The sequence below is a fragment of the Oncorhynchus masou genome, chromosome 8 (assembly GCF_036934945.1).
Source record: "Oncorhynchus masou masou isolate Uvic2021 chromosome 8, UVic_Omas_1.1, whole genome shotgun sequence".
Taxonomy (NCBI): Eukaryota; Metazoa; Chordata; class Actinopteri; order Salmoniformes; family Salmonidae; genus Oncorhynchus; species Oncorhynchus masou.
In genome coordinates this window covers 16826641-16853617 of record NC_088219.1, presented here as the reverse complement: position 1 = coordinate 16853617, position 26977 = coordinate 16826641, and the positions used below count along the sequence as shown (strand labels likewise).

Here is a 26977-nt window from a genome sequence, read left to right as displayed (position 1 = left end):
TCTAATGTCCCTCTCAGTAGTGACGTATCATCAACCCCCCGTTACATTGAAGCAGTGGGTATAGCTAGAGCTACTTGATTTATACATGACACAGTTCTACTGCCTCAACCAGTGTGTATATCTGTATTAAAATGTCTCCGAGTCTACTGTTGAAGTGTGTGTGTCCTTAGCATGTTGTTACATGTCTGTCTTCACAGAGGTCCTGATGAACACTAAGACAGAAACGTCAGATCTCAGATGGACCGTCTACTCCAATGACAACCCTCAGGTGTGTATACTGACCCCCAAATGGATCCTCTCATTATCTTCTACTTTCTTTCTGGGAGATTCTCAATTGGAAAAAAGTCTGTCCTCTCCTCAGCTCCTCTGATCCTCCTGGACCCGGAAACCATGGTTGAGTGTCAATTCGTTAGTAGGTGAACGGAGGGCTATGCTCCCCTCCTCAAGAGCAAAACGAGTTGAGATTCTTCCTACACTCACAAAAGTTCCAAAATAATAAAGACATTTCAATTGAAAAGTTCCAAAATAATAAAGACATTTCAATTGAAAAGTTCCATAATAATAAAGACATTTCAATTGAAAAGCTCCATAATAATAAAGACATTTCAATTGAAAAGTTCCAAAATAATAAAGACATTTCAATTGAAAAGTTCCAAAATAATAAAGACATTTCAATTGAAAAGTTCCAAAATAATAAAGACATTTCAATTGAAAAGTTCCATAATAATAAAGACATTTCAATTGAAAAGTTCCAAAATAATAAAGACATTTCAAGTCATATTAGGTCTATATACAGTATTGTAATGATGTGCAAATAGTTAAAGTACAAAAGGGAAAATAAATAAGCATGAATATAGATTGGATTTACAATGGTGTTTGTTCTTCACTGGTTGCCCTTTTCTTGTGGCAACAGGTCACAAATCTTGCTGCTAGATATGGGAGTTTATTTGTTTTCAAATTCTTTGTGGTTCTGTGTAGTCTGAGGAAAATACAGTTGAAGTCAGAAGTTTACATACACCTTAGCCAAATACATTTAAACTCAGTTATTCACAATTCCTGACATTTAATGATAGTATAAATTCCCTGTCTTAGGTCAGTTAGGATCACTACTTTATTTTAAGAATGGGAAATGTCAGAATAATAGTAGAGAGAATTATTTATTTAAGCTTTTATTTCTTTCATCACATTCCCAGTGGGTCAAAAGTTTACATTCACTCAATTAGTATTTGGTAGCATTGCCTTTAAATTGTTTAACTTGGGTCAAACGTTTCGGGTAGCCTTCCACAAGCTTCCCACAATAAGTTGGGTGAATTTTGGCCCATTCCTCCTGACAGAGCTGGTGTAACTGAGTCAAGTTTGTAGGCCTCCTTGCTCGCACACGCTTTTTCAGTTCTGCCCACATATTGTCTATAGGATTGAGGTTAGGGCTTTATGATGGCCACTCCAATACCTTGACTTTGTTGTCCTTAAGCCATTTTGCCACAACTTTGGAAGTATGCTTGGGGTCATTGTCCATTTGAAAGAACCATTTGCGACCAAGCTTTAACTTCCTGACTGATGTCTTGAGATGTTGCTTCAATATATCCACCTAATTTTCCTACCTCGTGATGCCATCTATTATGTGAAGTGCACCAGTCCCTCCTGCAGCAAAGCACCCCCACAACATGATGCTACCACCCCTGTGCTTCACGGTTGGGATGGTGTTCTTCGGCAAGCCTCCCCCTTTTTCCTCCAAACATTACGATGGTCATTATGGCCAAACAGTCCTATTTTCATTTCATCAGACCAGAGGACATTTCTCCAAAAAGTACCATCTTTCTCCCCATGTACAGTTGCAAACCGTAGTCTGGCTTTTTTCTGGCGGTTTTGGAGCAGTGGCTTCTTCCTTGCTGAGCAGCCTTTCAGGTTATGTCGATATGTCGATATAGGACTCCTTTTACTGTGGATATAGATACTTTTGTACCTGTTTCCTCCAGCATCTTCACAAGTTCCTTTGCTGTTGTTTTGGGGTTAATTTGCACTTTTCACGCCTCTCATTTCTGAGCGTTATGACGACTGCATGGTCCTTCCTGAGCGGTATGACGACTGCATGGTCCCATGGTGTTTACACTTGCGTACTATTGTGTGTACAGATGAACGTGGTACCTTCAGGTGCTTGGAAATTGCTCCCAAGGATGAACCAGACTTGTGGAGTTCTACAATTTCTTTTCTGAGATCTTGGCTGATTTCTTTTGATTTACCCATGATGTCAATACATCCACAGGTACACCTCCAATTAGGGTCGACCGATAATGATTTTTCAATACCGATACCGATTATTGGTGGACCAAAAAAGCCAATTCCGATTAATTGGCCGATTTTTATACATATATATTTGTGAAAATGACAATGACAACAATACTGAATGAACAATGAACTTCACATAATACATCAATACATCTATTTAGTCTCAAATAAATAATGAAACATGTTCAATTTGGTTTAAATAATGCATAAACAAAGTGTTGGAGAAGAAAGTAAAAGAGCAATATGTGCCATGTAAAAAAGCTAACGTTTAAGTTCCTTGCTCAGAACATATGAAAGCTGGTTGTTCCTTTTAACATGAGTCTTCAATTAAGAAGTTTTAGGTTGTAGTTATTATAGAAATGATAGGACTATTTCTCTCTATACCGTGTGTATTACATATACCTTTGACTATTGGATGTTCTAATAGGTACAGTGCCTTGCGAAAGTATTCGGCCCCCTTGAACTTTGCGACCTTTTGCCACATTTCAGGCTTCAAATATAAAGATATAAAACTGTAATTTTGTGAAGAATCAACAACAAGTGGGACACAATCATGAAGTGGAACGACATTTATTGGATATTTCAAACTTTTTTAACAAATCAAAAACTGAAAAATTGGGTGTGCAAAATTATTCAGACCCCTTAAGTTAATACTTTGTAGCGCCACCTTTTGCTGCGATTACAGCTGTAAGTCGCTTGGGGTATGTCTCTATCAGTTTTGCACATCGAGAGACTGAATTTTTTTCCCATTCCTCCTTGCAAAACAGCTCGAGCTCAGTGAGGTTGGATGGAGAGCATTTGTGAACAGCAGTTTTCAGTTCTTTCCAAAGATTCTCGATTGGATTCAGGTCTGGACTTTGACTTGGCCATTCTAACACCTGGATATGTTTATTTTTGAACCATTCCATTGTAGATGTTGCTTTATGTTTTGGATCATTGTCTTGTTGGAAGACAAATCTCCGTCCCAGTCTCAGGTCTTTTGCAGACTCCATCAGGTTTTCTTCCAGAATGGTCCTGTATTTGGCTCCATCCATCTTCCCATCAATTTGAACCATCTTCCCTGTCCCTGCTGAAGAAAAGCAGGCCCAAACCATGATGCTGCCACCACCATGTTTGACAGTGGGTATTGGGTGTTCAGGGTGGTGAGCTGTGTTGCTTTTACGCCAAACATAACGTTTTGCATTGTTGCCAAAAAGTTCAATTTTGTTTTCATCTGACCAGAGCACCTTCTTCCACATGTTTGGTGTGTCTCCCAGGTGGCTTGTGGCAAACTTTAAACAACACTTTTTATGGATATCTTTAAGAAATGGCTTTCTTCTTGCCACTCTTCCATAAAGTCCAGATTTGTGCAATATACGACTGATTGTTGTCCTATGGACAGAGTCTCCCACCTCAGCTGTAGATCTCTGCAGTTCATCCAGAGTGATCATGGGCCTCTTGGCTGCATCTCTGATCAGTCTTCTCCTTGTATGAGCTGAAGGTTTAGAGGGACGGCCAGGTCTTTGTAGATTTGCAGTGGTCTGATACTCCTTCCATTTCAATATTATCGCTTGCACAGTGCTCCTTGGGATGTTTAAAGCTTGGGAAATCTTTTTGTATCCAAATCCGGCTTTAAACTTCTTCAGAACAGTATCTCGGACCTGCCTGGTGTGTTCCTTGTTCTTCATGATGCTCTCTGCGCTTTTAACGGACCTCTGAGACTATCACAGTCCAGGTGCATTTATACGGAGACTTGATTACACACAGGTGGATTGTATTTATCATCATTAGTCATTTAGGTCAACATTGGATCATTCAGAGATCCTCACTGAACTTCTGGAGAGAGTTTGCTGCACTGAAAGTAAAGGGGCTGAATAATTTTGCACGCCGAATTTTTCAGTTTTTGATTTGTTAAAAAAGTTTGAAATATCCAATACATGTTGTTCCACTTCATGATTGTGTCCCACTTGTTGTTGATTCTTCACAAAAAAATACAGTTTTATATCTTTATGTTTGAAGCCTGAAATGTGGCAAAAGGTTGCAAAGTTCAAGGGGGCCGAATACTTTCGCAAGGCACTGTACTTTAGTATTGCCAGCCTATTCTCGGGAGTTGATAGGCTTGAAGTCATAAACAGCTCAATGAAGAGCTGCTGGAAAATGCAGTAACGTGCTGTTTGAATGAATGCTTACGAACCTGCTGCTGCCTACCACCGCTCAGTCAGACTGCTCTATCAAATATCAAATCATAGACTTAATTATAACATAATGACACACAGAAATACGAGCCTCGGGTCATTTAATATGGTCAAATCCAGAAACTATCATTTCGAAAACAAAGTGTTTATTCTTTCAGTGAAATACGGAACTGTTCCGTATTTTATCTAAGGGTTGGCATCCATCAGTCTAAATATTCCTGTTACATTGCACAACCTTCAATGTTGTGTCATAATTATGTTAAAATTCTGGCAAATTAGTTCGCAATGAGCCAGGTGGCCCAAACTGTTGCATATACCCTGACTCTGCGTGCAATGAATGCAAGAGAAGTGACATCATTTTCCTAGCTTAATATTGCCTGCTAACCTGATTTTCTTTTAACTAAATATGCAGGTTTAAAAAAAGATACTTCTGTGTATTGATATTAAGAAAGGCATTGATGTTTATGGGTATCATCCACCGTTTGGCGAAGTTGGCTGTCTTTGTTAGGAAGAAATACTCTTAACACAGTTCCCAATGAGCCAGGTGGCCCAAACTGCTGCATATACCCTGACTCTGTTGCACAGAACGCAAGAGAAGTGACACAATTTCCCTAGTTCAAAGAAATTCATGTTAGCAGGCAATATTAACGAAATATGTAGGTTTAAAAATATAAACCTGTGTATTGATTTTAAGAAAGGCGTTGATGTTTATAGTTAGGTACACATTGGTGCAACTACAGTGCTTTTTTTCACGAATGCGCTTGTTAAATCACCCGTTTGGCGAAGTAGGCTGTGATTCAATGATAAATTAACAGGCACCGCATCGATTATATCTAACGCAGGACAAGCCAGTTAAACTAGTGATATCATCAACCATGTGTAGTTATCTAGTGATTATGTTAAGATTGATTGTTTTTTATTTGATAAGTTTAATGCTAGCTAGCACCTTACCATGGCTCCTCGTGGATTGTGGATCGGTGTTGCAATGCCCTAATTAATCGGCCATTCCGATTAATCGGTTGACCTCTACCTTCCAATTGACTCAAATTATGTCAATTAGCCTATCAGAAGCTTCTAAAGCCATGACATCATTTTCTGGAATTTTCCAAGCTGTTTAAAGGCACAGTCAATTTTTTGTGTGTAAACTTCTGACCCACTGGAATTGTGATACAGTGAATTATAAGTGAAATAATCTGTCTGTAAACATTTACATTTTACATTTAAGTCATTTAGCAGACGCTCTTATCCAGAGCGTCTTACAAATTGGTGAATTCACCTTCTGACATCCAGTGGAACAGCCACTTTACAATAGTGCATCTAAGTCATTTAAGGGGGGTGGGAAGGATTACCTATCCTAGGTAATTGGGGAGGTGTCTCAAATTAGTTTGTTCCACCATTTAGCGAACAATTTTGATGGGCAGAAGCTTCTAAAGCCATGACATCATTTTCTGGAATTTTAGGCAAGCACCAAGCTGTTTAAAGGCACAGTCGGGCTGCGGCGTTCTTTTTGTGTGTAAACGGGAGATGACAAGTGCCTGGATTGACCCACTGGAATTGTGAATACAGTGAATTATAGGGTGTGAAATAATCTGTCTGACACAATAAACAATTGTTGGAACAATTACTTGTGTCATGCATAAAGTAGATGTCCTAACTGACTAGCCAAAACTATAGTTTGTTAACAAGAAATTTGTGGAATGATTAGAAAACGAGTTTTAATGACTCCAACCTAAGGGTTTGTCAACTTCCGACTTCAACTGTATGTGTCTCTAATCTGGTCATACATTTGGCGGGAGGTTAAAGGTGCAGCTCAGTTTCCATCTCATTTGGTGGGCAGTGTGCACATAGCCTGTCTTCTCTTGAGAGCCACTGTCTCTCTGTAGACCTTGGGTCCATCCAATCCCGGGTCCATCCTCCTACCTTTGAACTCTCTTTATACCCTGCATACCTACTATATACTGATGTGTCATTGATGGTATTGCTATCTAACCATCTCTTCTCCTCACTTCCCGCCCTTTGTCTCAGTGGGAGGAGGTGAGTGGTCTGGACGAGGAGAACAATAGCGTGAGGACCTATCAGATCTGCCAGATGGATGGCGCCTCCAGCCATTGGCTGCGCAGCGGGCTGATCCAGCGTCGGGGAGCGTCCCAGGTGTACGTGGAGCTGCGCTTCACCATGATCGAGTGTTCATCCAGAGTCACACACCACCGCAGCTGCAAGGAGACCTTCAACCTCTTCTACTACCAGGCCGACTCTGACGAGGCTACACCCACTCACCCATCCTGGATGGAGAACCCTTATACTAAGGTACACAGCTACTGTACACACACACACACATCAACAGTCAACGACAAAACCTTCCTCGATGGGGAGAACCCCTACATCACAGTGAACAGCTGTACACATGCTGACATACACACCTACACTGAACACATACGGACCCACTGGAATGGGAGCTCTTCAAGTAGACTTTTGGGATGTTGAATTCTATGTAGCGATATTACTTCCTGTGTTTGTGTTGACCGCCTGCCTCTCCTTCCTGTCATCCTGTAGGTGGACACAGTGGCTGCAGACTTCCTGCTGAGGAAGGGCGGGGAGCGTAAGTTCAATGTGAAGACGCTGCGACTGGGGCCTCTGTCTAAGAGGGGCTTCTACCTGGCCTTCCAGGCCCAGGGAGCCTGCATGGCCCTGCTGTCTGCCAGGGTGTTCTTCAAGAAGTGTCCCGCCCTAGCCAGCTCCCTGTCCTCCTTCCCTGAGACCGTGCCCCGTACCCTGGTGCAGGAGGCCCAGGGGGTGTGTGTGGACAACGCTGCCCAGCAGGGGCCCCGGCCACGCCCACCTAAACTCTTTTGTGGAGAGGACGGCCAATGGGTGGGCCAGCCCACTACCTCCTGTGGCTGTCTGCCCGGGTACGAGCCCGCCGACGGACACACCCGCTGCTCAGGTAAGGGGGGTTTGAAGACAAGAGTGGATAATATGCTGTCTCATCTGTTTAGATGGGAAGCTATTCTCCCTGTCCTTTTACTCAATGACTCTCTCTCTCACACTCTCTCACACTCACTCATTCTCACCCTCTCTCTCTCTCTCTCTCTCTCTCTCATGCTCTCTCACACTCACTCACTCACTCTCACCCCCCCTCTCTCTCATGCTCTCTCACACTCACTCATTCTCACCCCTTCTGTCTCTCGCTCTCTCTCTCTCTCTCACCCCCCCCCTCCCTCTCTCTCTCTTACTCATACAGAGAGAGCTGAGGCTTAAACAATGAAACAATGGAGGCGGTGGGTGGGGATGGAGGGCAGGCGAGCGGGGGACAGAAGAGAAGAGGCTTACATAAGCAGTATTATACCAGTGAGAGTGATGGGGCTGGGCCTGGAATATTGAGGGGACTGAGGGAGGTCAGGGGGCGCAGGGCAGAGGGCAGAGGTGAGGGCAGTGTCACAGGGCTAGGTGGCTTAGGGTGGCGTTTAGGACATTGTAGGACTGTTTGTCAGTCAGACCCAGTGAATCAGTCATTAATGGAGGGAGGAGAAGAGGAGAGGAAGGAGAAGAGGAGGGAGGAGAAAAGAGGAGGGAGGAGAAGAGCGGAGGGAGGAGAAGAGAAGAGGGAGGAGAAGAGAAGTGGGAGGAGAAGAGAGGAGGGAGGAGAAGAGAAGAGGGAGGAGCAGAGAAGAGGGGGGAGAAGGGGAGGAGGAGGGAGGAGAAGAGGGAGGGAGGAGAAGGGAGGAGGAGGGAGGAGAAGAGAGGAGGGAGGAGTAGACAAGAGGGAGGAGAAGAGAGGAGGATGGAGAAGAGGGGGGAGAAGAGAAGAGAGAGGAGAAGAGAAGAGAAGAGAAGAGGGAGGAGCAGAGAAGTGGGAGGAGAAGGGAGGAGAAGAGGGAGGAGAAGAAAAGAGGGAGGGGAAGAGAGGAGGGAGGAGAGGAGGGGGGAGAATGGGGAAGGAGAGAGGAGGGAGGAGCAGAGAAGAGGGAGGAGAAGACAAGAGGGAGGAGAAGGGGAGGAGAAGAGAGGAGGATGGAGAAGAGGGGGAGAAGAGAAGAGGGAGGAGAGAGAGGAGGGAGGAGCAGAGAAGCGGGAGGAGGAGGGATGAGAAGAGAGGAGGGAGGAAAAGAGAAGAGAGAGGAGGGAGAAGAGAAGAGAGGATGGAGGAAAAGAAAGGAGGGAGAGTGAAGGTAAAGCATCTACCGGTACATCAAAGCCAACCTGACAACAGAGGGAGAAGCAGGGGGGGTATTCCCCCTTGGGCACTACAACTCCCATAATGAGATGAATTATCCATGTACAGCCACACACACACACAGGTGGAGAGGGACAGATGGACAGAAATGCAGATACAATGAACAATTCCATGGTGTTCTATCTTCCCCTCCTCCATGTCAGTGGTTAGATGTGGTATGATGCTGCTCTGACAGGTCCCTCTCAGCACGTCGCTACTGGAACACAACAGCAGATGACTGAAAATGGAAGATAAGAGCACGATAAGGCATACATCTCTGCCATTCTAACACACACACACACACACACACACACACACACACACACACACACACACACACACACACACAGACACACAACCCCACGCACGCACGCACGCACGCATGCTCGCACACACCCACACACACACTCACACACACACAACCCCACGCACGCACGCACGCACGCACGCACGCATGCTCGCACACACCCACACCCACACCCACACACACACACACACACACACACACACACACACACACACACACACACACACACACACACACACACACACACACACACACACAGTGCAGACTACTCCTCTTCCTCATATCCACGCCATCTCACACACACACACACACACACACACACACACACACACACACACACACACACACACACAATGCCACAGGCAGTGGGTTGCCTCTGTCTAGCTAATTAAAATTATGCGAACTTTCAATAAATTTCAATTTTTTCCCGAAATCCCGGTTGGAAAATTCCCAGATTCAGGAAGGAATATGCAGGAAATCTGGAATCCTCCAACCAGGATTCTGTAAAACCAAGGAATTTTTTGAAAGTTCCTGGAATTTTGCAACCTTAATCACATTCCACACACTGCTCTAAAGAGAAAGGGAACACACACACACTATCTCCTCCGCCTCTCTCTCTCCCCTCTCTCTCTTTCCTTCTTTCTCCTTCTCCTCTCTCTCTCTCCTCCTCTCTCACCTCCTCTCGCTCACCCTCTCTCTCCTCTCTGTTTCTGTCTCTTAGCTCGTCAGAATAAACACACAGCCATTCATATCATTCAGCAGACTGTGGTTTAGCTAACTTCTATTGCTGTCTTCTTGTTTTAATGTCTCTCTCCACCAGAGAAGAGGGAAGTGGGTGGTAAAAGGCAGTGTGTTTGTTGCTGTATTGAGAGTGTGCCATCAGCGGGAGGAGGGATAGGTCATAAAGCTCTTTAAGTGGCCCAGCTCGAGCCTATCTGTTAGCTATAAACCTCTCCCCCCTGCAGCATCCCACCAGCAGCCAGCCAGTTAGAGGGTATTTATGAACAGCACTCTGATGTCTCTGTCTCTGGGTGGCTGTGTTGCTCCCTGTGCTCTGGTCACAGAGGTTGGGCTTGTTAGGGGAAACTACAGATGTAGGATCTTCATTTGATCAGTCTTTTGTTGCAAAAATAAAATCCTGCAAACTTGTAGTGTATTTGAGTTTTAGAAGGCTTTTAATGTTTGTAATTTCCACTTAGACATTTGAGACTTGATTTTCCCTAACAAAAAATGTATCAATCCCTATAAAAATGTCCATGAATTATAATCCAAATGATAATGCTCAGTGCCAGTTGCTGCAGGTTTATTTTCCTGCTGTAGCAAAATGGCTCAAATGAAGATCCATCATCTATCAGTATGACCCCAAGAGAAGTTCCACTCTCTGTCAAAGCCTTTTATTAAGATACATTGTAGACTATGCAATATCCAGGTAAGATTTATTTGATGATTCTTTTGTGATTCTGTAGAGATAATTTTGTGTTGCACTCCGTAGCTGTTTGCACATGGTTTTAACCCCTGCACTGCTTGGGTACATGGGTTTTTACACAAAGGACCAGCTCAGACACAATAGGGAGAGAGGGAAAGAGAGAGAGACAGGTATAGAGAAAGAGAGAGAGAGAGACAGGTAGAGAGAAAGAGAGAGAGACAGGTAGAGAGAAAGAGAGAGAGATGGGTAGAGAGAAAGAGAGACAGGTAGAGAGCGAGAGAGAGGTAGAGAGAAAGAGAGAGAGACAGGTAGAGGGAAAGAGAGAGACAGGTAGAGGGAAAGAGAGCGAGACGGGTAGAGAGAAAGAGAGAGAGACAGGTAGAGAGAGAGAGAGAGAGAGGTAGAGAGAAAGAGAGAGAGAGAGGTAGTGAGAAAGAGAGAGAGACAGGTAGAGATAAAGAGAGAGAATGGTAGGGAGATAGAGTGAGAGAGACAGGTAGAGAGAAAGAGAGAGCGAGAGGGGTAGGGAGAAAGAGAGAGAGACAGGTAGGAGAAAGGGAGAGAGACAGGTAGAGAGGTAGGGACAGAGAGAGAGGTAGAGAGAGAGACAGGTAGAGAGAGAGAGAGAGAGGTAGAGAGAAAGAAAGAAAGCGAGAGAGGTAGGGGAGAGAGAGAGAGACAGGTAGGGAGAAAGAGAGTGGTAGGGAGAGAGAGAGGTAGAGAGAGAGAGGGGGAGGGAGAGAGAGAGAGAGGTAGGGAAAAAGAGAGAGAGACAGGTAGAGAGGTAGGGAGAGAGAGAGAGAAAGGTAGAGAGGAAGAGAGAGAGACAGGTAGAGAGAGAGAGGGAGAGGTAGAGAGAAAGAGAGAGGTAGGGAGAGAGAGAGGTAGAGAGAAAGAGAGAGAGAGACAGGTAGAGAGAAAGAGAGAGAGACAGAGAGAGAGAGAGAGAGGTAGGGAGAGAGAGAGAGACAGGTAGAGAGAAAGAGAGAGAGACAGGTAGAGAGGTAGGGAGAGAGAGTTAGAGAGAAAGAGAGAGACAGGTAGAGAGAGAGAGAGAGAGACAGGTAGAGAGAGAGTGAGGGAGAGAGAGAGAGGGAGAGAGAGAGAGGTAGGGAGAAAGAGATATAGAGAGAGAGAGAGGGGGGGGAGAAGAGAGAGAGACAGGTAGAGAGAAAGAGAGAGAGAGGTAGAGAGAGGGACAGAGAGGTAGAGAGAGGGACAGAGAGAGAGGTAGAGAGAAAGAGAAAGAGAGAGAGAGAGGTAGAGAGAGACAGAGAGAGATGTAGAGAAAGAGAGAGAGGGGTAGAGAGAAAGAGAGAGAGAGAGGTAGAGAGAAAGAGAGAGAGAGGTAGAGAGAGAGAGGTAGAGAGAAAGAGAGAGGTAGAGAGAAAGAGATAGAGAGAGGTAGAGAGAGAGAGAGAGAGGTAGAGAGAAAGAGAGAGAGGTAGAGAGAAAGATATAGAGAGAGGTAGGGAGAGAGAGGGAGGGAGGGAGAGAGAGAGAGAGACAGGTAGAGAGAGACACATAGGGAAAAAGAGAGAGAGACAGGTAGAGAGGTAGGGAGAGAGAGAGAGGTAGAGAGGAAGAGAGAGAGACAGGTAGAGAGAGGTAGAGAGAAAGAGAGAGGTAGGGAGAGAGAGACAGGTAGAGAGAAAGAGAGGTAGGGAGAGGGAGAGAGGTAGGGAGAAAGAGAGAGAGAGAGAGAGAGAGAGAGGGAGGGAGAGAGAGCGAGAGGAGAGAGAGAGAGAGAGAGGTAGAGAGAAAGAGAGACAGAGACAGAGAGAGGTAGAGAGAGACAGGGAGAGAGGTAGAGAGAGAGGTAGAGAGAGACAGAGAGGTAGAGAGAAAGAGAGAGAGAGAGGGAGGGAGAGAGAGACAGAGAGAGGTAGAGAGAGACAGAGAGGTAGAGAGAAAGAGAGAGAGAGAGAGAGAGGTAGATAGAGACAGAGAGAGAGGTAGAGAGAGACAGAGAGGTAGAGAGAAAGAGAGAGAGAGAGGTAGAGAGAAAGAGAGACAGAGAGAGGGGTAGAGAGAGGTAGATAGAGACAGAGAGAGAGAGGTCGAGAGAAAGAGAGGTAGAGAGAAAGAGAGACAGAGAGGTAGAGAGAAAGAGAGGTCGACAGAAAGAGAGACAGAGAGAGAGGTAGAGAGAGGTAGATAGAGACAGAGAGAGAGGTAGAGAGAAAGAGAGGTAGAGAGAAAGAGAGACAGAGAGAGAGGTAGAGAGAAAGAGAGGTAGAGAGAAAGAGAGGTCGAGAGAAAGAGAGGTCGACAGAAAGAGAGAGAGAGAGAGAGGTAGAGAGAGGTAGATAGAGACAGAGAGAGAGGTAGAGAGAAAGAGAGGTAGAGAGAAAGAGAGACAGAGACAGAGAGAGAGGTAGATAGAGAGAGAGAGAGGTAGAGAGAAAGAGAGGTAGAGAGAAAAGAGACAGAGACAGAGAGAGGGGTAGAGAGAAAGAGAGACAGAGACAGAGAGGTAGAGAGAAAGAGAGACAGAGACAGAGAGAGAGGTAGAGAGAAAGAGAGAGCGAGAGGGGTAGGGAGAAAGAGAGAGAGACAGGTAGGAGAAAGAGAGAGACAGGTAGAGAGGTAGGGACAGAGAGAGAGGTAGAGAGAGAGGACAGGAGAGAGAGAGAGAGAGGTAGAGAGAAAGAAAGAAAGCGAGAGAGGTAGGGAGAGAGAGAGAGAGACAGGTAGGGAGAAAGAGAGTGGTAGGGAGAGAGAGAGGTAGAGAGAGAGAGGGGGAGGGAGAGAGAGAGAGAGGTAGGGAAAAAGAGAGAGAGACAGGTAGAGAGGTAGGGAGAGAGAGAGAGAAAGGTAGAGGCAGAGAGAGAGACAGGTAGAGAGAGAGGGAGAGGTAGAGAGAAAGAGAGTAGGAGAGAGAGAGGTAGAGAGAAAGAGAGAGAGAGACAGGTAGAGAGAAAGAGAGAGAGACAGAGAGAGAGAGAGAGAGGTAGGGAGAGAGAGAGAGACAGGTAGAGAGAAAGAGAGAGAGACAGGTAGAGAGGTAGGGAGAGAGAGAGTTAGAGAGAAAGAGAGAGACAGGTAGAGAGAGAGAGAGAGAGACAGGTAGAGAGAGAGTGAGGGAGAGAGAGAGAGAGGGAGAGAGAGAGGTAGGGAGAAAGAGATATATATAGAGAGAGAGGGGGGGAGGGAGAAAGAGAGAGAGACAGGTAGAGAGAAAGAGAGAGAGAGGTAGAGAGAGAGACAGAGAGGTAGAGAGAGGGACAGAGAGAGAGGTAGAGAGAAAGAGAAAGAGAGAGAGAGAGAGGTAGAGAGAGACAGAGAGAGATGTAGAGAAAGAGAGAGAGGGGTAGAGAGAAAGAGAGAGAGAGTTAGAGAGAAAGGAGAAGGTAGATAGAGAGGTAGAGAGAAAGAGAGGTAGAGAGAAAGAGATAGAGAAGGTAGAGTTAAAGAGAGAGAGGTAGAGAGAAAGAGAGAGAGGTAGAGAGAAAGATATAGAGAGAGGTAGGGGAGAGAGGGAGGGAGGAGAGAGAGAGAGAGACAGGTAGAGAGAGACACATAGGGAAAAGAGCTGAGACAGGTAGAGGTAGGGAGAGAGAGAGGTAGAGAGGAAGAGATAAAGAGACAGGTAGAGAGAGGTAGAGAGAAAGAGAGAGGTAGGGAGAGAGAGACAGGTAGAGAGAAAGAGAGGTAGGGAGAGGGAGAGGTAGGGAGAAAGAGAGAGAGAGAGAGAGAGGAGAGGGGAAGAGAGCGAGAGGGAGAGAGAGAGAGAGAGGTAGAGAGAAAGAGAGACAGAGACAGAGAGAGGTAGAGAGAGACACTAAAAGAAGCATTGAAACGGAGAGAGGTAGAGAGAGAGGTAGAGAGAGACAGAGAGGTAGAGAGAAAGAGAGAGAGAGAGAGAGGGAGGAGAGAGAGACAGAGAGAGGTAGAGAGAGACAGAGAGGTAGAGAGAAAGAGAGAGAGAGAGGTAGATAGAGACAGAGAGAGAGGTAGAGAGAGACAGAGAGGTAGAGAGAAAGAGAGAGAGAGAGGTAGAGAGAAAGAGAGACAGAGAAGGGGTACCAGAGGTAGATAGAGACAGAGAGAGAGGTCGAGAGAAAGAGAGGTAGAGAGAAAGAGAGACAGAGAGGTAGAGAGAAAGAGAGGTCGACAGAAAGAGAGACAGAGAGAGAGGTAGAGAGAGGTAGATAGAGACAGAGAGAGGTAGAGAGAAAAGAGGTAGAGAGAAAGAGAGACAGAGAGAGATAGAGAGAAAGAGAGGTAGAGAGAAAGAGAGGTCGAGAGAAAGAGAGGTCGACAGAAAGAGAGACAGAGAGAGAGGTAGAGAGAGGTAGATAGAGACAGAGAGAGAGGTAGAGAGAAAGAGAGGTAGAGAGAAAGAGAGACAGAGACAGAGAGAGAGGTAGATAGAGACAGAGAGAGAGGTAGAGAGAAAGAGAGGTAGAGAGAAAGAGAGACAGAGACAGAGAGAGGGGTAGAGAGAAAGAGAGACAGAGACAGAGAGGTAGAGAGAAAGAGAGACAGAGACAGAGAGAGAGGTAGAGAGAAAGAGAGACAGAGACAGAGAGGGGGGAAGTTATACCCTGTACACGGATAACAAAGAGACAGTATATTTACACTGTCTGGGAAAGGAAGGCCAGGGCCACTTGAATTGTAATGATGTCATCTTATTCAGCGATTCGGCTGACGTGGGGCTGTTTCTGCCGACATGTTGCTTCCTGCCTGGCAGAGTGAGCACCTTCACTGTTCAGCCTCTCTATTTGGTTAATGATAACTCGTAGGAGGCGTAAAGTCCTCAACTGTTAGGCAACCTGGCTTAGTATTAACCCTACAACTACCCATTAAACAAGTAGAATAACAACCAAACTGGAGCCCTACCTCACTGCTGATGAATAGAGTGACCATGTTATTCAGTACAATAAAATACAACTTAATTGTCCCTCATGGGGAAATACAGTTCTTAGATAACAACTAGAACAATGTTCCCACCAGACTGTTCCTACAGCCTAATGAAACATTCTGGGAACCTTTATAGAACAGATAAACTATGTTCTGGGAATGTTCTTGTTACATCAGGTGAATGTTTATTGCACCCTAAAAGAAACATTGTAAAATATGTTTTGGTGTTTTGGGAATTTATCTTTTGTGATGCTCCCACAATGTTCCCACCAGACTGTTCCCACAATGTTCCCACCAGACTGTCCCCACAATGTTCCCACCAGACTGTCCCCTAATGTTCCCACCAGACTGTCCCCACAATGTTCCCACCAGACTGTTTCCACAATGTTCCCACCAGACTGTCCCCACAATGTTCCCACCAGACTGTCCCCACAATGTTCCCACCAGACTGTCCCCACAATGTTCCCACCAGACTGTCCCCACAATGTTCCCACCAGACTGTTCCCACAATGTTCCCACCAGACTGTCCCCACAATGTTCCCACCAGACTGTCCCCACAATGTTCCCACCAGACTGTCCCCACAATGTTCCCACCAGACTGTCCCCACAATGTTCCCACCAGACTGTCCCCACAATGTTCCCACCAGACTGTCCCCACAATGTTCCCACCAGACTGTCCCCACAATGTTCCCACCAGACTGTCCCCACAATGTTCCCACCAGACTGTCCCCACAATGTTCCCACCAGACTGTCCCCACAATGTTCCCACCAGACTGTCCCCACAATGTTCCCACCAGACTGTCCCCACAATGTTCCCACCAGACTGTCCCCACAATGTTCCCACCAGACTGTCCCCACCAGACTGTCCCCACAATGTTCCCACCAGACTGTCCCCACAATGTTCCCACCAGACTGTCCCCACAATGTTCCCACCAGACTGTCCCCACAATGTTCCCACCAGACTGTCCCCACAATGTTCCCACCAGACTGTCCCCACAATGTTCCCACCAGACTGTTCCCACCAGACTGTCCCCACAATGTTCCCACCAGACTGTTCCCACCAGACTGTTCCCACAACCTAATGAAACATTCTGGGAATCTTTAAACAACAGACTAAATATGTTCTGGGAATGTTTTATACAAACATGATATAATCATCAGCATGACTGGACAGTTACTGTGTTATGAGAACATTTGCCGCAACCCAACTAATGTTCTGGGAACTTTAACATATCAAATGTTGGTTTGCTCAGAAACATTACTGGTACGTTGTGTTATTACATGACCTGGAAACCTAATGAGAACGTTTGGGGAATGTTCTGTGATGGTTGTTACAGATGTTAGTTTTAGTGAATGTTAGGAGAACATTCCAAGGATATTTCATTTAAAAATATATATATATATTTTCTTATGAAAACATTATTTGAATGTTTTTAGGATGTTATCATGCTAATGTTAGATACAACCCTCACTACAACTTAATGGGAACCTTAGCTAATGTTCTGGGAATGGTTTGCTTGGCCAGAGGTCTGTCTGTTATTATTAGTCCGTGCGTCACAGAAAATTAGACCTTCAGTATCCACTAATGAATACTTATGATGTCCAGTCATATATTAGATGTATTTGAGTAGACTTTTATTCAACAGAAAGTGAACAGAGCAGATATTGCAGTACCACACACACGTACACCCTGGCTGAATGAGCCCGGTGGGTCAGGGAGCAGAGGCTCCATTCATAGGCTGTTTACACGCGTCCTGACCTGGCGCACAACGACAGGATGCTGTGCTGCTTTGTGGTGATGTTCAGTGCCATACTAACTTTCCTTCTCCCTCCCTCCCTCCCTCCCCCCTCCCTCCCTCCCTCCCTCCCTCCCTCCCCCTCCCTCCCTCCCTCCCTCCCTCCCTCCCTCCCCCTCTCCCTCCCTCCCCTCCCTCCCTCCCTCCCCCTCTCCCTCCCTCCCCCTCTCCCTCCCCCTCTTCCTCCCTCCCTCCCCCCTCTTCCTCCCTCCCCTCCCCCTTCCTCCATCCCTCCCTCCCCCTCTCCCTCCCTCCCTCCCTCCCCTCCCCCCCCTCTTCCTCCCCCTCCTCCCCTCCCTCCCCCTCTTCCTCCCTCCCCCTCCCTCCCTCCCCCTCTCCCTCCCTCCCTCCCTCCCCCTCCTCTTCCTCCCCCTCCCTCCCTCCCCCCTCTTCCTCCCCCTCCCTCCCTCCCCCTCTTCCCCCTCCCTCCCTCCCCCCTCCCCCCCTCCCTCCCTCCACACAGCCTGTTCTGTGGGTCAGTTTCGGTCTGGCTCGGGGGGCCAGTGCCAGGCTTGTCCGGGGTTCAGCCATGCTGTGGTGACGGGCTCACCTGTGTGTCAGTGTCGTCCAGGATACCTCCGCGCTGACTCGGACACTCCAGACACCCCATGTACCAGTGAGTACAAGCATTATTATCTACATACTCTACCCTCTTATTTACTTTCCCCTGATCCTCTCTCTCTCAACGCAAACGCCGTGGAGGACCAACACAATTCCACGTAGACTCTGCTAACCTCTCTCTCTCTCTGTTTCTGTCCTAGTTCCACTTTCAACAAGTGTATCTTATTTCCCCTCCTCCTTTGTTGTCCCTTGCAATTTCTCTTCTCCTCTGGTGTTGCTGTGCTCAGCCCCTGTCACCTGCTCTGTGGTCTTTGTCCCAGGGCTGAGAGTATTGAGGTGCAGCTCCTTTGTGACTGTGTAGAGGGGGCAGGGCAGAACCTGGTGGTCACTCCCAGTACGGGACGCATTGATTGCCCTGAGTGACACCTCCATGTGGATTCAGGAATTTCAATTCAGCCACGTGTGTGAAAGGGGAGGCATTTTTAATTGGGCACATTCACTCAGAACGGCCATGAAAAGACTTCGCAACTAACAGCAATCTGAATCTCTGTTCCTTGTAGTGGCAAAAGACGGACACCCCGTGGAGGACCAACACGATTCCCTGTAGACTCTGATAACCTCTTACACCACTTCATTTATTTCAATCACTCCTGATTGTTTTGCTCATCACAGGCCCCCAACCCCCGCCCCCCAAATATAGACTTTTTGAATTTGCCGTAAATTGAACCTAAATTAATGTAGGTCTATGTGATGGTAGTCAACTGCCTCCGACTTGTGGCCAGCCCAACCTCCCAGAGAGCATTGTGCCTGATATTACTAAGCATTTTACAGTAGCTGTAAATGGCCGAGCCACACAGGCTCCTTGGCAGGAACAGGAACTAATTCACACTGGCTGAGTGGCGTTGCAATTGTGGCAGCAATCACAATCCCCCTAGTACAATCTTCAGCTGCTGATCATTATCGAAATGTAGACGCGTGTAATTGGAGCACCAATTCAATCCTGCATCTCAATGTTGTTTCCTGCTGTGCCCCTCTTCCCCGGCGGCTCCTCCAAACGCTATCTGAACATGTGTCGGGAGCATAACAAATAGCAAATAAAATGCAAGTGATTTAATTGACAATGTAAATGTGAAACAGAGGAATGGTAATAATACACATCGCTCCAGTGAATTGCCTTCAAATGGAAAATGTCTTTGTACTTGTGGCTGATGAAGTATTTATGACTGCTGATTGCCTGATGAGGAGGTGTGTGACCCTCTCCTCCCCCCGTCCTCCAGGACCCCCCTCTGCCCCACGCAGCATCGTGACCCAGATCAACGACACCACGGTGACTCTAGAGTGGAGCGAGCCCATGGACAGTGGCGGCAGGACTGATCTGAGCTACTCTGTGGAGTGTTCCCTGTGTGGGTCCCCTAGGGGTCCGTGTTCACCCTGCGGGGACAGTGTCAGCTACAGACCCTCTCAGCGAGGCCTGCTGGGCCGCAGGGTGGTGGTCTGGGGCCTCATGCCTCACACCACATACACCTTCTCTATCCAGGCCCTCAACGGGGTCTCCCCTTCCAATGGCAAGGGGGCACCCAGCGATAGAGTTAACATCACCACCAGTCACGAGGGTGAGAGAGGGATGTTTGGGTTGGTGTTGCATGGTTAGAAGAGGAAGTTGATTGTTGTTCTATCTTTTAAAGTCATTTCTTTGTGTTGGTGTGAGTGCAGTTCCAGTGCTGCTGTCTGTGATCAGGAAGAGTATCTCTACAGAGAGCAGCCTGACTCTCCACTGGTCCGTTCCAGCCCAGCCCCACTACACCATCCTGCAGTACCAGCTACGTTACTGTGAGACGGTGAGGAGAACCAGATCTCTCCTCTCCCACTGACTCACCTCAGGTCTTAGGGAGTTGGCTGTTCTATCTCTGTCCATCACTCTGACTCTCACCCACTGGCTCAACCCATTGTTCTTATCTGCTTTTGTTCAAACTCCATCCCTCTCTCCCTTCATCATCTCTCTCTCCCTCCATCGTCTCTCTCTCCCTCTCTCCCTTCATCGTCCCTCTCTCCCTCCATCGCCTCTCTCTCCCTCCATCGTCTCTCTCTCCCTCCACCATCTCTCTCTCCCTCCATCATCTCTCTCTCCCTTCATCATCTCTCTCTCCCTCCATCGCCTCTCTCTCCCTCCATCGTCTCTCTCCCTCCTCTCCCTCCACCATCTCTCTCTCCCTCCATCATCTCTCTCTCCCTTCATCATCTCTCTCTCCCTTCATCGTCTCTCTCTCCCTCCATCATCTCTCTCTCCCTCCACCGTCCCTCTCTCCCGCCACCGTCCCTCTCTCCCTTCATCGTCCCTCTCTCCCTTCATCGTCTCTCTCTCCCTCCATCATCTCTCTCTCCCGCCACCGTCCCTCTCTCCCGCCACCGTCCCTCTCTCCCTTCATCGTCTCTCTCTCCCTCCATCATCTCTCTCTCCCTCCATCGTCTCTCTCTCCCTCCATCGTCTCTCTCTCCCTCCATCGTCTCTCTCTCCCTTCATCGTCTCTCTCTCCCTCCATCGTCTCTCTCTCTCCCTCCATCGTCTCTCTCTCCCTTCATCGTCTCTCTCTTCTCATCTCTCTCTCCCTCCATCGTCTCTCTCTCCCTCCATCGTCTCTTTCTCCCTCCATCGTCTCTCTCTCCCTCCATCGTCTCTCTCTCCCTCCATCATCTCTCTCTCCCTCCATCATCTCTCTCTCCCTCCATCATCTCTCTCTCCCTTCATCATCTCTCTCTCCCTTCATCGTCTCTCTCTCTCCCTCCATCGTCTCTCTCTCACTCCATCGTCTCTCTCTCCCTCCATCATCTCTCCCTCCATCGTCTCTCTCTCCCTCCATCATCTCTCTCCCCCTCCATTGTCTCTCTCTCCCTCCATCGTCTCTCTCTCCCTCCATCATCTCTCTCTCCCTCCATCGTCTCTCTCTCACTCCATCGTCTCTCTCTCCCTCCATCGTCTCTCTCTCCCTCCATCGTCTCTCTCTCCCTTTATCGTCTCTCTCCCTCCATCATCTCTCTCTCCCTCCATCATCTCTCTCTCCCTCCATCGTCTCTCTCTCCCTTTATCGTCTCTCTCCCTCCATCATCTCTCTCTCCCTCCATCATCTCAATCTCCCTCCATCGTCTCTCTCTCCCTCCATCATCTCTCTCCCCCTCCATTGTCTCTCTCTCCCTCCATCGTCTCTCTCTCCCTCCATCATCTCTCTCTCCCTTCATCGTCTCTCTCTCACTCCATCGTCTCTCTCTCCCTCCATCGTCTCTCTCTCCCTCCATCGTCTCTCTCTCCCTTCCCTCCATCGTCTCTCTCCCTCCATCATCTCTCTCTCCCTCCATCATCTCTCTCTCCCTCCATCGTCTCTCTCTCCCTTTATCGTCTCTCTCCCTCCATCATCTCTCTCCCTCCATCATCTCAATCTCCCTCCATCGTCTCTCTCTCCCTCCATCATCTCTCTCTCCCTCCATCATCTCTCTCTCCCTCCATCGTCTCTCTCCCACTTCATCGTCTCTCTCCGCCCCGCAGGAGCGTCGAGGTGAGGAGCAGTTGTGTAGCTACAGGGAGAGTGACAGTAACCAGGTGGTGCTGAGTGATCTCCGCAGGGCCACTCAGTATGAGGTGCAGGTTCGGGCCCGCACCATGGCCGGCTACGGCAGCTTCAGCCCAGCAGCCTCCTTCAGAACACTGCCTGATGGTAAGGAAAGGCCCAGGCGTCACTCTCTGAGAGGGGCTTGTCAATATGGCCTGTCCATATCAGAGAGGCCAACAAAGTCTTCTAGGTTTCTTCTAGTTTTGTGTGTGTTAGGTCCGCCCTGTTCCTCTAGTTTTTTACCCAGAATACATCAGTTCATTATTTATAAGGTTTGTTGTGGTGTATTTTTGACATTTCCTTGTTACTAATTGTTTTATTTTCCCTTTCCACTCCCCCCTCCTTTTCTCTCCTTTCATCCTTTATTCAGGGACGACTCTCCTAACCAGCTTCTGATGACCGGTGTCCTTATCGCCATGGGGATGCTTCTGCTCATCACTGTCGTCACTGTGGCTGTTTTCTGCATACGGTGAGAACCAGGAAGAGGGGAGAGGGGAGAGGGGGAGAAGACAGGGACATCAATTCTGTAATGTGCATTTTACAAAAAGGAAACATGAATCTTATCTTAACATTTGACATGTTGTGTTTTTGTAACCTGTACTAATCATATCTTATATCTTAGATAATAACTCTGCTATATACAAACACTATGTCATATTTCAGCAAAACTCTCAGTAAACCAAATACATTTTCTTTGTGACTTTGTGCTTACGAGGCTAGAAGTTATTCTACTCATTATAACCCTCATTGTTTCATCAAATAGCCCCACATGCCCTCAGAAAAAAGGTTCTGGGAACTAGAGAGAGTGAGGGGGGAGGGAGTGAGAGAGAGGGGGCGGGGAGAGAGGGAATGAGAGGGATGGATATATATATATAGAGAGAGGGAGGGATGGAGAGATAGAGAGAGGGGGGATAAAGCGATAGAGATGGAGGGAGGGGGGAGAGAGAGAGATGGATATATATATATATATATATATATATATATATATATATAGATAGAGAGAGAGAGAGAGAGAGAGAGAGAGGAGGAAAGAGAGAGAGAGAGGGAGGAAAGAGAGAGAGAGAGAGAGGAGGAAAGAGAAAGAGAGAGAGAGGAGGAAGAGAGAGAGAGAGAGAGGGGAGGAAAGAGGGAGAGAGAGAGAGGAGGAAAGAGAGAGAGAGAGAAAGAGAGAGAGAGAGAGAGAGAGAGAGAGAGAGAGAGAGGGAGGGAGGCGGTCAGAGACAGGATGCAGCCGTCCCAACCCTGTCTCCACAGGACAGGGAACAATAGTTCTGACCTTGGGACACACACCACACACATACAGAGTTGTGCTCACGCATACATGCGTTACACTAACACGAACACATTCAGTACACAGACATTGCACATGCTCTGAGAAATACACAGATGTGTGCAATCACATTTAAACACACACGCATGCACATAAACACACACTCACAGTAGAGGTCTGGACCAACCGCCAGCTGAGGGTGGGGACAGTATTGCTATTTTGGGCCTGTGAGAAAGGAGAGAGAGAGAGAGAGAGAGAGAGAGAGAGAGAGAGAGGCAGGTGCCCAGTAGCTACAGGGCTGTACAGTCCTACTAGGATGGGGCCAAAGTCTCACTAATGGAGGCCTCCAGCCCAGTGCAGCAGACACACAGTCAGTAACACAGAGCTGTGTGGCTCCTGAATGGGGGAGAACAGTAGAGGAGGGCCCAGGGTCAAGACATTACGATATTTAACAGTCATGTATTGTGTCTGAGACAGATACCAAATGAGCTTGTTTGTGAGAGACAGGGAGAGAGAGAGACAGGGAGAGAGAGACAGAGAGAGAGAGAGAGGGAGAGAGAGAGACAGGGAGGGAGAGAGAGAGAGAGACAGGGAGAGAGAGAGACAGGGAGAGAGAGAGAGGGAGAGGGAGAGAGAGAGAGCGACAGGGAGAGAGAGGGAGAGAGAGGGAGACAGGGAGAGAGAGAGACAGGAAGAGAGAGAGAGACAGTGTTATGTCACCGGGCTAACCACATCTTTCTTCCCTCTATCGCTCTTTCTCTGACACCTTGGCACTTTTCTCTCTTTCCCCCTCTCCCTCCTTCCTCTCCCACACTCTTTCCCCCTCTCCCTCCTTCCTCTCCCACACTCTTTCCCCCTCTCCCTCCTTCCTCTCCCACACTCTTTCCCACTCTTCCTCCTTCCTCTCCCACACTCTTTCCCCCTCTCCCTCCTTCCTCTCCCACACTCTTCCCCCCTCCCTCCTTCCTCTCCCACACTCTTTCCCCCTCTCCCTCCTTCCTCTCCCACACTCCTTCCTCTCCCACACTCTTTCCCCCTCTCCCTCCTTCCTCTCCCACACTCTTTCCCACTCTCCCTCCTTCCTCTCCCACACTCTTTCCCCTCTCCCTCCTTCCTCTCCCACACTCTTTCCCTTCCTCTCCCTCCTTCCTCTCCCCACACTCTTTCCCCCTCTCCCTCCTTCCTCTCCCACACTCTTTCCCCCTCTCCCTCCTTCCTCTCCCACACTCTTTCCCCCTCTCCCTCCTTCCTCTCCCACACTCTTTCCCCCTCTCCCTCCTTCCTCTCCCCACACTTTCCCCCTCTCCCTCCTTCCTCTCCCCACTCTTTCCCCTCTCCCTCCTTCCTCTCCCACACTCTTTCCCCCTCTCCCTCCTTCCTCTCCCACACTCTTTCCCCCTCTCCCTCCTTCCTCTCCCACACTCTTTCCCCCTCTCCCTCCTTCCTCTCCCACACCCTTCCCCCTCCCTCCTCTCCCACACTCTTTCCCCCTCTCCCTCCTTCCTCTCCCACACTCTTTCCCCCTCTCCCTCCTTCCTCTCCCACACTCTTTCCCCCTCTCCCTCCTTCCTCTCCCACACTCTTTCCCCTCTCCCTCCTTCCTCTCCCCCTCTCCCTCCTTCCTCTCCCACACTCTTTCCCCCTCTCCCTCCTTCCTCTCCCACACTCTTTCCCCCTCTCCCTCCTTCCTCTCCCACACTCTTTCCCCCTCTCCTCCTCCTTCCTCTCCCACACACTTTCCCCCTCTCCCTCCTTCCTCTCCCACACTCCTTCCTCTCCCCCTCTCCCCCTCCCTCCTTCCTCTCCCACACTCTTTCCCCCTCTCCCTCCTTCCTCTCCCACACTCTTTCCCCCTCTCCCTCCTTCCTCTCCCACACTCTTTCCCCCTCTCCCTCCTTCCTCTCCCACACTCTTTCCCCCTCTCCCTCCTTCCTCTCCCCACACTTCCTCTTCCCCCTCTCCCTCCTTCCTCTCCCACACTCTTTCCCCCTCTCCCTCCTTCCTCTCCCACACTCTTTCCCCCTCTCCCTCCTTCCTCTCCCACACTCTTTCCCCCTCTCCCTCCTTCCTCTCCCACACACTTTCCCCCTCGCCCTCCTTCCTCTCCCCACTTTCCCCCTCTCCCTCCTTCCTCTCCCACACTCTTTGCCCCTCTCCCTCCTTCCTCTCCCACACTCGGTTCTTTTCCACAGCAGACACAGTAGAATGAAGGACCCAGAGCTGAGTGACAAACATGGACAGTACCTCCTGGGCCAAGGTGAGTACACACACACACACATACACACGCAAATAGTGCATACAGATTTGTTAAAAGTCATGTTATTCATATTTTAGTCCGTATGTGACCATGGCTGGTTCGTCGTTTAATTCCCCCCCTCCTCTCCTCAGGAGTCAAGGTCTATATTGACCCCTTTACCTACGAGGACCCTAACGAAGCCGTACGGGAGTTTGCCAAGGAGATTGATGTTTCCTTTGTCAAGATTGAGGAGGTCATTGGTGCCGGTGGGTCTCAGGCTGTCTCTCTGTGATATTATTAAACAGACTGGTGGATAGGGTGTCTCTCTGTGATATTATTAAACAGACTGGTGGATAGGCTGTCTCTCTGTGATATTATTAAACAGACTGGTGGGATAGGCTGTCTCTCTGTGATATTATTAAACAGACTGGTGGATAGGCTGTCTCTCTGATATTATTAAACAGACTGGTGGATAGGCTGTCTCTCTGTGATATTATTAAACAGACTGGTGGATAGGCTGTCTGTGATGTTATTCTCTGGTGGATATATTATTAAACAACTGGTGGATAGGCTGTCTCTGTGATGTTATTAAACAGACTGGTGGATAGGCTGTCTCTCTGTGATATTATTAAACAGACTGGTGGATAGGCTGTCTCTCTGTGATATTATTAAACAGACTGGTGGATAGGCTGTCTGTGATATTATTAAACAGACTGGTGGATCTGTCTCTCTGTGATATTATTAAACAGACTGGTGGATAGGCTGTCTCTCTGTGATATTATTAAACAGACTGGTGGATAGGCTGTCTCTCTGCGATATTATTAAACAGACTGGTGGATAGGCTGTCTCTCTGTGATATTATTAAACAGACTGGTGGATAGGCTGTCTCTCTGCAATATTATTAAACAGACTGGTGGATAGGCTGTCTCTCTGCGATATTATTAAACAGACTGGTGGATAGGCTGTCTCTCTGTGATATTATTAAACAGACTGGTGGATAGGCTGTCTCTCTGTGATATTATTAAACAGACTGGTGGATAGGCTGTCTCTCTGTGATATTATTAAACAGACTGGTGGATAGGCTGTCTCTCTGTGATATTATTAAACAAAGGCTGTCTCTGTGATATTATTAAACAGACTGGTGGATAGGCTGTCTCTCTGTGATGTTATTAAACAGACTGGTGGATAGGCTGTCTCTCTGTGATATTATTAAACAGACTGGTGGATAGGCTGTCTCTCTGTGATATTATTAAACAGACAGGTGGATAGGATGTCTCTCTGTGATGTTATTAAACAGACTGGTGGATAGGCTGTCTCTCTGTGATGTTATTAAACATACTGGTGGATAGGCTGTCTCTCTGTGATATTATTAAACAGACTGGTGGATAGGCTGTCTCTGTGATATTATTAAACAGACTGGTGGATAGGCTGTCTCTCTGTGATATTATTAAACAGACTGGTGGATAGGGTGTCTCTCTGCGATATTATTAAACAGACTGGTGGATAGGCTGTCTCTCTGTGATATTATTAAACAGACTGGTGGATAGCTGCTCTGTGATATTATTAAACAGACTGGTGGATAGGCTGTCTCTGTGATATTATTAAACAGACTGGTGGATAGGCTGTCTCTGTGATGTTATTCTGTGATATTATTAAACATACTGGTGGATAGGCTGGTGGATAAACAGACAGGTGGATAGGCTGTCTCTCTGTGATATTATTAAACAGACTGGTGGATAGGCTGTCTCTCTGTGATATTATTAAACAGACTGGTGGATATGATGTTATTAAACAGACTGGTGGATAGGCTGTCTCTCTGTGATATTATTAAACAGACTGGTGGATAGGCTGTCTCTCTGTGATATTATTAAACAGACTGGTGGATAGGCTGTCTCTCTGTGATATTATTAAACAGACTGGTGGATAGGCTGTCTCTCTGTGATATTATTAAACAGACTGGTGGATAGGCTGTCTCTCTGTGATATTATTAAACAGACTGGTGGATAGGCTGTCTCTCTCTGATATTATTAAACAGACTGGTGGATATATTATTAAACAGACTGGTGGATAGGCTGTCTCTCTGTGATATTATTAAACAGACTGGTGGATAGGCTGTCTCTCTGTGATATTATTAAACAGACTGGTGGATAGGCTGTCTCTGTGATATTATTAAACAGACTGGTGGATGTTATTAAACAGACTGGTGGATAGGCTGTCTCTCTGTGATATTATTAAACAGA

General features: G+C 47.5%; 1 pseudogene; it reads left to right on the top strand.

The window, feature by feature from the left end:
• The window catches only part of LOC135544247 (ephrin type-B receptor 4a-like), a 60153-nt pseudogene that overhangs the window by 21979 nt on the left and 11197 nt on the right, over positions 1-26977 (top strand).